General features: G+C 51.6%; 1 long non-coding RNA gene across 5 annotated transcripts in view; it reads left to right on the top strand.

Annotated features, from left to right (window-relative positions):
* The window catches only part of LOC107196311, a 39,315-nt gene that overhangs the window by 18,034 nt on the left and 10,402 nt on the right, over window positions 1-10,879 (top strand). For all 5 annotated transcript variants that reach the window (XR_003042805.1, XR_003042807.1, XR_003042804.1 and 2 more), the window contains exon 2: window positions 10,071-10,523. This is a non-coding gene — a long non-coding RNA (uncharacterized LOC107196311). The remainder of the gene's footprint in view (window positions 1-10,070; window positions 10,524-10,879) is intronic.

Below are 10,879 nucleotides of genomic sequence, written 5' to 3'. Positions count from 1 at the left end.
GTCTCGCGGCCACCGAGGGGGCTCCCGGTACCCTTCGTCCCTTTGGAAATGCAAACCGCAGGGTCTTCCTGGGTGCCATTCAGTCGTTCACAAAAACACCCTTGCCCGTCTAGCACTGTACTCCTGTTCGCCACTGCGTAGTGGTCACGCACCGCAAAATGCCTCTGATGATTCTTCCTCTTCCTTGCTCTCCAAAGCAAGGTCACTGGGACGTCCCCATGGGCTCCAGGTGGGCTCAGGGCAGGAGCAGAGGAACTGCACATGTCCGGGGAGGAGAGGGGGGTCAGTCTCTCTCTGACCTGCTGAGTCAGACCCCCTGCTCCTAAAAGAAACAGGAAACCGAGGTTTCCTCTGCTCTCTCGCGCTCCGTCTCCGGTCTTCCAAGTCATTTCGCAGCATCTCGTTTTTCCAAGTAGCTGCTGGCAAGCTGCAGTCCACCTTAGGCAGACACGTGGACCTAGTCCTGAGCTGGCAAACTTCTCAAACCGAGTGTGACACCGACTCCCTTACGCTGTTGACTGTGAACGTGCTTTTAGAACGAACACTTGTCAGTGCTTGCGGAATCACACACAAATATGTCGCTACCTGCAGATGATTTATCTCCCTCCAACACCCCCGGGCCGTCGTAGACAGTTCAGAACCAAGAGGCTGTCTCTCTGGATAAACGACGCCCGCCAGAGAAAGTCTGTCTTCTTAGTCGCCATCCTCCATGCAGTGGGGCCTGAGTCGATATTGTTTTTCTCCATCAACAAATGGATCTCAAATTCTGAAAAGAACTGGCCGGCTCGGATCCAGAGGGTCCGCCTCAGCCCAGAGGACAAGGTTTCACTTTATTCCAAGTCAACTTCTTCGTAGAGAAGGGGACAAAGACCACGGTCCTCACTGCTAGGTGTCAGGAGGGGAAATTTAGAACTTAAACATGTGACGTTTTTGGCTTGCCGAAGGTCATTTCCTGGCCGGAGCGGGCGTGTCTGCTTGGGGGTGCTGCTCTGCCGTGCTCCTCGGCAAAGTCCAGAACCTCCCTGCCCCGTCTGCCGTGGGAGCCGGTCTAGCTGAGCAGTTAAGGCCACGCCGAGGCCCCTGGGTTCAAATCCTGGCTCTCTGGGTATTTTTAGAGTGACTTTGGACAAATGGTTTAATTTGGCCTCAGTTACCTCAGTTGTAAAATGAGAAGAATGATTGTTCCTACTTAGAGCGTCTCAGAACCAGATGACTTAATTTACGGAAACCTCACAGAATAATGCCAGGACCATGGCGATCACTCAGAAGAAGAAAAAAAGAGTTAATATTATTACACAATGGGGCCATACTCCCCACGCGGCAGGACAGCGTGGGGAGACGAGGGCACTGTGCCGACCTGTCCGGCTCATCCGGGTCCTCCGCCACCGTCCACCCCCAACCCCCGCCCCTGCGTCAGTGCACCTGCCACGTGAGCTGCTCATGAACACGTACAGGGGGAGAGAGGGGGACGCGGATGGCGTGGGCGTGGGTGTGTGCGGGCACGTGGAGCACGGCGGATCGGGGGGCGTCACCCACAGCAGCCTTGGTCCCGAGAGGTCTCCGCCCCTTGTCGTCTCCAGCAGCCGCGGTGCTGCTGGCTTTGCCCCTCACTGGGGCCAGCCGTTCCGGGATGCTAGACTGGATCCTCTCTCCTTGACGATCCTCTGTCTGTAGGGCGGCTTTGTCGAGAGGGTGGCCCCCGGCCTGGACCCTTAGGCTCGGGGGTGGCCCACCTTCATCCTCGGAGCAAGGGTCACCACAGTTCTTAAAGGGACACATAGAAACCGTCGCTGACTTTGCAGGCCATATAGTCTCTGCCACTGCTACTCAGCGCTGCGCCAAAGTGCCGGGGACAACACCCTGGGACCGGGCGCGGCCGTGCTGCGGTCAAAGATCGTTCGGGAGCGCTGAAACGGCCTTTCGTTTCCTGTTCACACGTCGCCGAAGACTGGTATTCTTCTCTCGATTTCTTTTCTCATCTACTTGAAAACATAAAAGCTATTCTCGGCTTGCAGGCCACACAGAAGCAGGCGTGGGCTGGATTCGGCGCGTGGGCCACGTCGTGCCAGTCCCCGCGGACGCCTTCTGCAGGCCGGCGGTTCCCTTTCGACAGCGGCGAGACGTCGTTGTTTATCTTTTCTCTATTAGATGTCGGACTTAACACTGGCCTTACGGTTTGGCGTGACACCTGATCATTGCCCGTGTGTGTCTGTGACGTACGGTGGGGACTCGTGTGATAACGGACTCGGGCAGCTTTGAGCTTTTATTCTCTTTTCATTTTTCATTTCAGTTTCTGAATCGGGGTCTGATGGGCATTTATTAATTTTTTATTATAATAAAATACGCGTAAGATAAAAATTACCGTCGTGACCATTGTAACGTGTACAGCTGAGTGGCGGTGCGTGCGTTCTCACGGTGGCGCTGTCATCACCACTGTCTAGGTTCAGCGTCTTTCGTCACCCATCATTCATTCGCTTGTCCACCCCTTCGGAGGTTACTCATGCTACAGTGCAGGCTCTCAGAGGCCAGGGCCCCGCCACCTCGCAAGCAACAGTCAACACTAATAAACATGAAAACGACCCGCCTTCATTAAACTCTGAGTCAAAGAGAGAAATCGAAACAGCTAGACTGATTTTCAGGGGAGGGGGGGAACCCAACAACAACAGTTATTTTAAGTTTTTCTTAACATTTACTTTCTTGATTTTTCCCATGTTCTATTGTCATTTTGAACATGCAGTTATAACCACCATCATTTTGCAGGTTTCGTTATCCAAGGCTCATCCAAAACACTAATGACATTCTCTTCAAATAGCTGTAACTTCAGCCCCTCTTTCTCAGTGAAGAATAGCACCCCTCGACTGTGGCCACAAGGACCAAACCATGGCATCCAGTAAATGAGTGTTTTTACTCTGTACACGTTGACATCTTCGATGTTGTTGGAATAAAATAACAAATGGCAGGGAATGTGACTGGCATCGGATCTACGAGCCATTTCTACTGCCATATGTAAAATAACCCTCTGTCTAATCCAAGGAAAGGCCTAGCTGATCTCTGCCGTACTGTCTGGAATGATTTGACTCCAGCCCGTGGGCTCAGGGTCTGATTCCTTGAAAGCGGGCATCATCAGACTCGTGCGGAAAACGGATGTGTAGACCCCAGATCCGTATTCCGGAGTCCAAGTCCCACGAAACAGAGTCGTGGCTCTGCCAGGCAGGGCTTCCAGACAGCCAGGCTTCAAAAGTACTTTTAAGTGGTTTTTCACCAATAGAGGCTTTCAATTGCCCATTTAAACTTGTCAGGGAGAAGGTGCTAGAAGCTCATGCTCCTGGCATGCCCAGTTGGCAGCCTTCTACCTATCCTCCCAGTTCCTGTTTCTTTGCAGGAGGAAGAAATCGCTTTACAAATCATGTGACTTGGAAAATCCAGGATGGGGGTGGGGCACGGAGTGAGCACGTGGGAGACTTAAACCCCTGGTCACAGACAGACATGGGGGAATCAGTTTTTGACATAATTCTCGTCAGCGTTTTATGTATGCGATATATGTCTGTGTGTATGTGTGTGTATTTGTATGTACATATCTACATATACTTGCACATACACAGCTACATATATACAGACACACACATACATGCATTTACATACATGTCCACATATATGTGCGTCTATATATATGTGCGTCTATATATATGTGCGTCTATATGTGTAGGTAGGTAGACAGACAGATGAAAGACTGATGGGTGACTTAGACAGACAGACAGACAGACAGACAGACAGATGAAAGACCGATGGGTGACCTCTGAGCTGTGTCTGTTAACCTTAACGTTTCAGACACCTTTTTTTCCTCCAAAAGAAGGGACGATAAATCGTTGGCTTAGATTCTTGAGCTTAACTGGAGAACGCCTTTTCCCCGTGATCTGTCCTCAGGTAGAAGGGTTGCGCCCCCAGAGAGTGAATCCCGTCACTGAGGTGTCTGTCTGTCCGCGTTGCTGTCTGTGACAGTAGTGAGACGGACCCTTGAACTCGGCGCGAGGCCTGTGGTCTCTGGCACAGAGAACGTACGGGACCCCTTAGAAAAGCCGTGGTGGCGGCCCGCCTGCTGGGACCATTATGCCGTCTGTACTTGCTCTCGTGTTGCAAAGACAGCAGGACGGGAGCCTTTGACGGGGACGGGCGGCGGAGGTGGACATGGCCAAGTCCCTGTGATGGGACTGTCGGGCTTGAGGGCGCCTCGCTTTGCCTTTCTGGCTGACTCGTCTGCACCACGTTACACCATCTGCAACGTCCTGGGGGGTTTCTAGCTGGTAAAATGACTTTATGCATGGAATGGCTTTAGGAGGCCTCCCCGGGCGGGTTTGCCCAGCGCAGGCTTCGCTGCTGCAGGCCCGGCAGACTCTGCTGTAAGGCACAGAGCGCCGCCCGCCCACAGGGCCGGCCGGAGGAGCCACCGAGCGACCGGAGTGACCTGTGCGGTTGCGCGGGACCCATCAGAAGGGCCCCGACTGGGTCTGATGCTCTGCTGCTGCTCTCTCGAAGTTCTTGGCTTTTGAGCAAAGATGCCTGCGTCTCTCCCGAAGCGGGGGACAGAGCATCTCTGTGCGCCTGCCCAGCAGGTCACTGCGTGCGCCAGCAGGGGGTGTGGTTTGGGCTCATCTTTTAACACAGTCCCTGCGAATCATGGTTGAGGAAGATGGTTAGTTATTTAAATGCCTTGGTTGACTCAGTGTTCTACCAAGAGCAAATTGTTTTATTGATTGTGTTTTATTTCACAGAGAGAGAGAGAGAGAGAGAGACCTCCCAGTGGGAATGCAAAATGATGCAACTGCTTTGAAAAAACAGTTTTTCTGTTCCTTAAAATGTTAAATAGAGAATTACCGTGTAGCCCAGAAATTCTCTTCTTAAGCATGTACCTTAGAGAAAGGAAAACAGGTCTGCAGAGGGTCTTGTACTTTCCTGTTCACAGCAGCATCATGCATAATAACCCGGGTGGGAGCGACCGGGGTGTCCATCAACGGGCGACTGGGTGAACAAAGTGTGACACAGCCACACAGCGCAATTTTACTCAGTCAGGAAAACGAATGAAGTCCTGTGACACGCTGCAACTCGGATGAACCTCAAAACATCATGGTAAAGATTCCAGACACAAGAGGCCACGTACTGTGTGACGCTTTTCTGTGAAAGGTCCAGGCAGATCTGTAAAGACTGAAAGCGGATTTGTGGTCCGGCCAGGGCCCGGGCAAAGGAGTGACACTTAGTGCCTACGGGGTGTTCTGCTGCGGGGTGAAAAAGTTTGAAACTGGAGAGAGGTGATGGTCGCACCACACTGGGGGTGTACGAAATGGCACCGAGTCAGCACTTTAAAATGGTTAATTGTATGTTATATGAATTTCACATCAGCAAAAGCAGAAAGCGGGGCGTGGGGGGTAGAGGAGGGATGGCAGCGGGCGTGGGGGAAGCGGGGGGGAGGCGACTTGTGATGCCTGACGTGGGTTTTCTTGGTTTGAAGGACAGTGTGACCATTGTGTCACCAAAATAGAGCAGAGTGTACTCCGATTACAGTGACCACAGATCTCCTCTGAGGGGTCGAGGCTCCGTCCCTGCTCCCTTCACCAGGAGCAGGCTTTAACGCCAAAGGTCACGAGGTGTGGCAGCGCTGGGTCTGGGCTGACTGGCCGAGGCCCCTCCGCGGGCTTTCAGTCAAGAGGACTCTGCTCGGAGCCTGCGCCCCTCACGCGCTTCCAGCCCTGGCCAGCGCCTCTGGGCTCAGTGAGCAGGTGTTGCCCCCGGGGGAGGGGGAGCCCTTCTGGGCAGCGGGATCCCCAGCCCACATGTCAGGCACCTTCCTGTCAGCTCTTGGCTGTGTAAGTCGTGTTTTTCTGAGTGCTTGTCAGAGCAAGGACTTAGACCGAAAAAAAACGCAAACCCGATGCGGACTAAGGCCCGACAGCAGGGAGAACAAGCTGGCTGTCAGTCAAGGGAAGCATCTGGAAGGTTTCAGCACAAGTCGTTTGCCTCTGGGCTCTGATGGGTCCCTTTCCAGCAGGTGGATGAAGGTCCCAGGCAGCGTCAGCCGCCACCACGAAGCAAGCCCCGTTCTGCAGAACTGGTCAACTCTCGGCTCAGACACACAGGCTCCCCGAACGACGGACCTGGGCTGCTGGCCTGGACACCCGCCCGGACCCCACTAGGGGACTGGCGTTGACTGGCGGGCATTAGCCACCCCACCAACATCACCCTTAATCTGGCTGCTCCCCAGATCTCTGACTAAATCTACGTCCCGCTCATGAGCGCTCAGCACTAACTGCCCGTTCCTGGATTCATGGTCCAGACCCACGGCTGCCGCAGAATCTCAGCCGAGAAGTTATTCGAAAAGAGGCCATTACGACGCCTAGCACGGGCCTCGCCGTGCTCGGAGGGAGGGTCTTGCCAAGCTGCCCAAAGTGCAGCTGCCCCCGCGGGGCCTGGGGAGGCAGAAGCGTCTACTGGGCTGGGCCCTCATCTGCACCAGGGCAGACTCTGCGGTCACCGCGACCTCCAGGCAGCTCCCTCCAAGTTCAGGCAGCGCTTTGTGATTTAAGATGGACACTCAGTAGATGACCTTCTTAGCTTTACAGCTACCCATGGATCCTGCTGGAGCTTCCTCCCCAGTGGGAGGGAGGGGGTGGTCCTGGAAGGGACAGTGTCTGTAGAGTCTTCAGGTTCCACTGCACGGAGCCTGTTCAGATGCAAAACTCACGGTTCCCTAGCAACCCCGTTATTGTCATTCTCTTCTTACTTGAGTATTTTGACCAATGACTTCATCGTTCTTCAGCCGAAGACGTTCAGTAAAGCGCAGTCTTTTAATCGAATAATTAAAATGAAAGGCAAATTTTTATTTTTACTTACACATTTCAATTTTATTTAAAATGGAATGAAAACCGAATAGTATTTACTTCTAAAACTTCGCAGCAAAGTCGTGAGGCTGCAGTCCTGACCCGCTTTCCCCCCTGGAAACGGTGGTCCTGCCTGAATGCCATCCGCTGATCCGGGAAAGGAATCTGTGCCACATCCTGTCTCCAGGGCCGGAGTCATGGCTCCTGCCACATGCCGCGGCCACTCACGCCGCTTAGTCAGAGCATCATGTCTCCAGGGCTGGAGCTCAAAGCCTCCGCATCACGTGGTGTAGCCACTAATGTGTCTTCACCAGAGCATCAAATGATGTCGTTGATGCGGTTCTGCTTTTATTTTTAACAAAGCGTCTTCCCCAGTGGGGCCTGTCTGAGCCTCTGGGCCTGTCCTTGGCTTCATGCCAACAACCCGACTAATTTCCTGTGTGGAGGGCCCTTAGGCGAAGACTGCTTCTCACGTGAGCCACTGCACTGGGGCCTGAACCATTCTCAGTGTCGTCGGAGGGAGGGCCGCTTCACAGGGTCCTGTGACAAAAGAACCGGACTGGAGACCGACGTCTGGGTTTGAATCCTGGCTTCGCCCGTTAGGAGCCGTGTGACTCCTAACTGCGAAGTTAGTTAACTTCTCTGGGCTCCTGCTTCTAGATCTGCAAAGCAGGACTTACCAACAGGATTCAAGGAGAAATGAGCTTGGTCCCCAGAGTGGGACAGAGATGCAGTCACACCCCAGCCCTGGGGCTTGCTCTTTGGGGACGCTGACAGTCCCCAACCTTCCAGAGCCTAGCTGCCAGCCTCTGACTGCTCGTGGGAATTAAGAGAGAAGTGTACACACCATGCCAGGGATGTGGTTAGGCCCTGAGAATGTTTTTGTTGACTATAAAATAAAGGTAAAATACACCGTGTATTTCCTCTGTGGACTTCTGAAATGATCAGGTTAACAATATATGTAAAAACACACCATAAACTATAAAGTAATGTAAAATGTCATTATCGTTATTTAGAATCTATTCTCTTGAACCTCTCGAACCTTGAAAAAGTTGGGAAAAAATGGTACAACAAACCACTAAACATCCGTTTTCTAGACTCATCAGTTATCCACATTTTCTCTATCTACCTCAATCTCTATTTATCTATTTATTGTCTATCTATAATTTGTTGAACCATTTGAAAGCAAGTTGCAGGCATCATACACTATACCTAAGTGCCTTAATAACCCATTCTCCTGTATAACTAAGTACGCCTATCACCAAGGCCTTTAATATGCATGCAATGACACTCTCTGACATACGGCCCGTACTTGAACGTCCCCAGTGAGCTCCGCAGTCTCCCTTATGGCTCATTTTTTGTTCCCACACAGGATCGCACATTTCATTTGGTTGTCACGTCTCTTCAGTTCTCTTTGACCTCGAATTGTGCCGTCCAGCGCGGAAGCCCTCGTCGCGTGTGGCTGTTAAGTACTTGAACTGTGGCGGGTCCAAAGTGATCATACTAAAGATTCATTATATACCCCCAAAGAATAGAGTTACATTGTTCATAATTCCGTGTGCCGATTGCATGACGAAATGATAATACATGGAATGTATTTAACTAAAAATGTGTTATTAAAGTTAATTTTACCTGTCTCTCTACTTTTTAACGTGGCTGTTTAAAAACTTAATTGCATATGTGGCTCACATTATAGTTCTGTTGGACAGCGCCGTCCTAGAATAGTCTTTCCCGCCTTTTTTTTTTTTTTTCTTTTGTGACATGGACATTTTTGAAGAATCTAAGCCAGTTGTCTGTAGAACGACCTATAATCTGAATTTTCCTGTTTTCTTTTGACTGGATCCTGGTTAAACCTTTCTCACAAGAATATAATCTAAGTGGGTGGGTCCTTCGCAGGTCAAGACATCACTTATGGTGTCGGTTTGTCTCATTGCTGGGGTTGCAAAGTCCGATCACTTGGTTAGAGCAGCATCTGCCAGATCTCCCCAATACAAGGGTGCTTTTCCCCCTTTGTAATCGATAAACAACCTCAGGGGTGATCCTTCGAAACCATGTGAACATCCTGCTCCCACAGCCTTTTATCCAGAGGTTTTAGCATCCAGTGGTCCTCTTTGCCTCTGTCAATTATAACATCGGTGGTTGCAAACATCACGGGCGTCTTAACTTTTCATCTGAATTCAATAGCTTGACTAATTTTCTGTTTGTGGCTTTTATGTTAAGATAGAATGAACAACTCACTACTTGCTAAATCTCATAATACTGGTTGCATAGCATTCCTTTCTATAGAATCTGGAATGCGACGTGGTTTTCATGACCTTTATTAATGATTACTTAGGTCATTTCTATTTTTTTGCTATTAAAGGATGAACATCCTTTTTCCCTGTTCGTTCAGTCACTTCCTTCTCTGAGTTTCCTTCCTAGAGCTCCTTCTTCGAGCTCTATTCCTAGAAGTGATATCGCTGAGCATGTTTAATTAAATTTTGACACACGTAGTCAAGTTGCCCTCCAGAAATATCACACAGCTCACACTTTTAGTCAACCATCCAGGATGCTTTCAGCTGCCAAAGAACAATAACCTCAGTGCAAACTGACTTACATAATAAAGACATTTATCAGAACTCCAGATGAAAGGTAAGGATTTTTGCTCAATTTCATCTTTATAGAAAGACACTGGTCGTGACCCACCAAACCGACTTCAAGTTTATAGTTTGAAAAACACTGGCTTCAAACACTCACATTCCATTCCGGAGCTAGAGAGGGGTGACCACCCCGACAAAGTCTGACTCCCGCTGTGAAAGGGGGGGAAGGGTGTCCATGACCCTATCTACACGGGGGAGCTGAGTGCAGCCTTCCCCGAGCCCTCCTCACCCTCAGCGCCCTCCTCTTTGCCGAGCGAAGTAAATCAACTCCCTCTCTTTTTAAATGTCGTCTGTTCAACCGTGCGAGTTTGCGGGCAAGCGTTTGTGTGCCGTGCAGGCTCCGTGGGCGACCTGCCTGGGCTCGTTATCTGGAGCCACCGCTGACCAGCTGTTTGACTCCGAGCAAGTTACTTAACCTCTCTGTGCCTCCGGCTCCTCCCACCTAACATGGAAATCATAGCTACCTCCTAGATTTGTTATGAGAATTAAAAAAGAATTTGCATAAAGTGCTGAGCACAGTACGTGCGTTTCAAAAGGCAACTGACTGCTTTTTCATTTGCAGATGTCTGTTGCTCTGATGGATGAAATCGGGCTTTGAACTCTGCACACCTGGGAAAAGTCGCCAACAGGCACTCGTGTTCTGTGAGTCCAGCTGTGTCCTCGGTCCCCAGACCCCACCTGGCTCCTGCGACATGAGAGCTCAGGGAAGGTCTGCTGGTGGGCAGTGAGGACCAAGCCCTGTGAGACCAGGAAAGCTGGCAAGGACTCTGTCTCCCAGGGCTTCGTCAAGGAGAAGGCGGAAAACGAACGTTAAAACCCGCACACACTCAGCACGCTGTGTTCACGTGTAGTCCCCGGGCCACTCGCCCCTGCTCGTTCCTGGGTTCGCGAGGCCCTGCCTGTCGGCCTCCAGGGTCCTCGGTTCGGTCTACGCCTCCCGCGCCTCGGTCCACGTCTTTCCACTTTGGACCGGGGCCGGCGCCTCGCGGGACCCGCCGTGAGCGCCGAGTAGATGGTAGGTGACTGGCTAAATAAATGTGACTTGCGACTATGCGGTGTAAGGTGCTAGAGTCACTGGAGTACCGTTTCCCCTTTGACTTCAGTTTCCCCCTGGGATCCACAGTGGTTTATGTACAGAATCTCGCAGCCAGTGTCTCCTTGGGGACGGGAGCCTAAGTATCTAGGGAAAATGCGAAGTGGCAGAGGGATTAGGACAAAGAAGGGCACGTGTGCCCGTAGAACCGATGCTGTCGAGAGTGGGGGGGTCTGTGAGACGCGCGGCAAACTGCACGGGGACCTGTAAAAGCCCCTCGGCCCAGCGCGGCCCAGCGCGGCCCAGGGCAGGGCAGGCCCGCGCCGGGCCCGCCTCGC

This window comes from Pteropus alecto, unplaced genomic scaffold (assembly GCF_000325575.1).
Source record: "Pteropus alecto unplaced genomic scaffold, ASM32557v1 scaffold189, whole genome shotgun sequence".
Classification (NCBI taxonomy): domain Eukaryota; kingdom Metazoa; phylum Chordata; class Mammalia; order Chiroptera; family Pteropodidae; genus Pteropus; species Pteropus alecto.
Note: the sequence above shows the minus strand (reverse complement) of the source record. Positions and strands in the feature narration are given on the sequence as shown.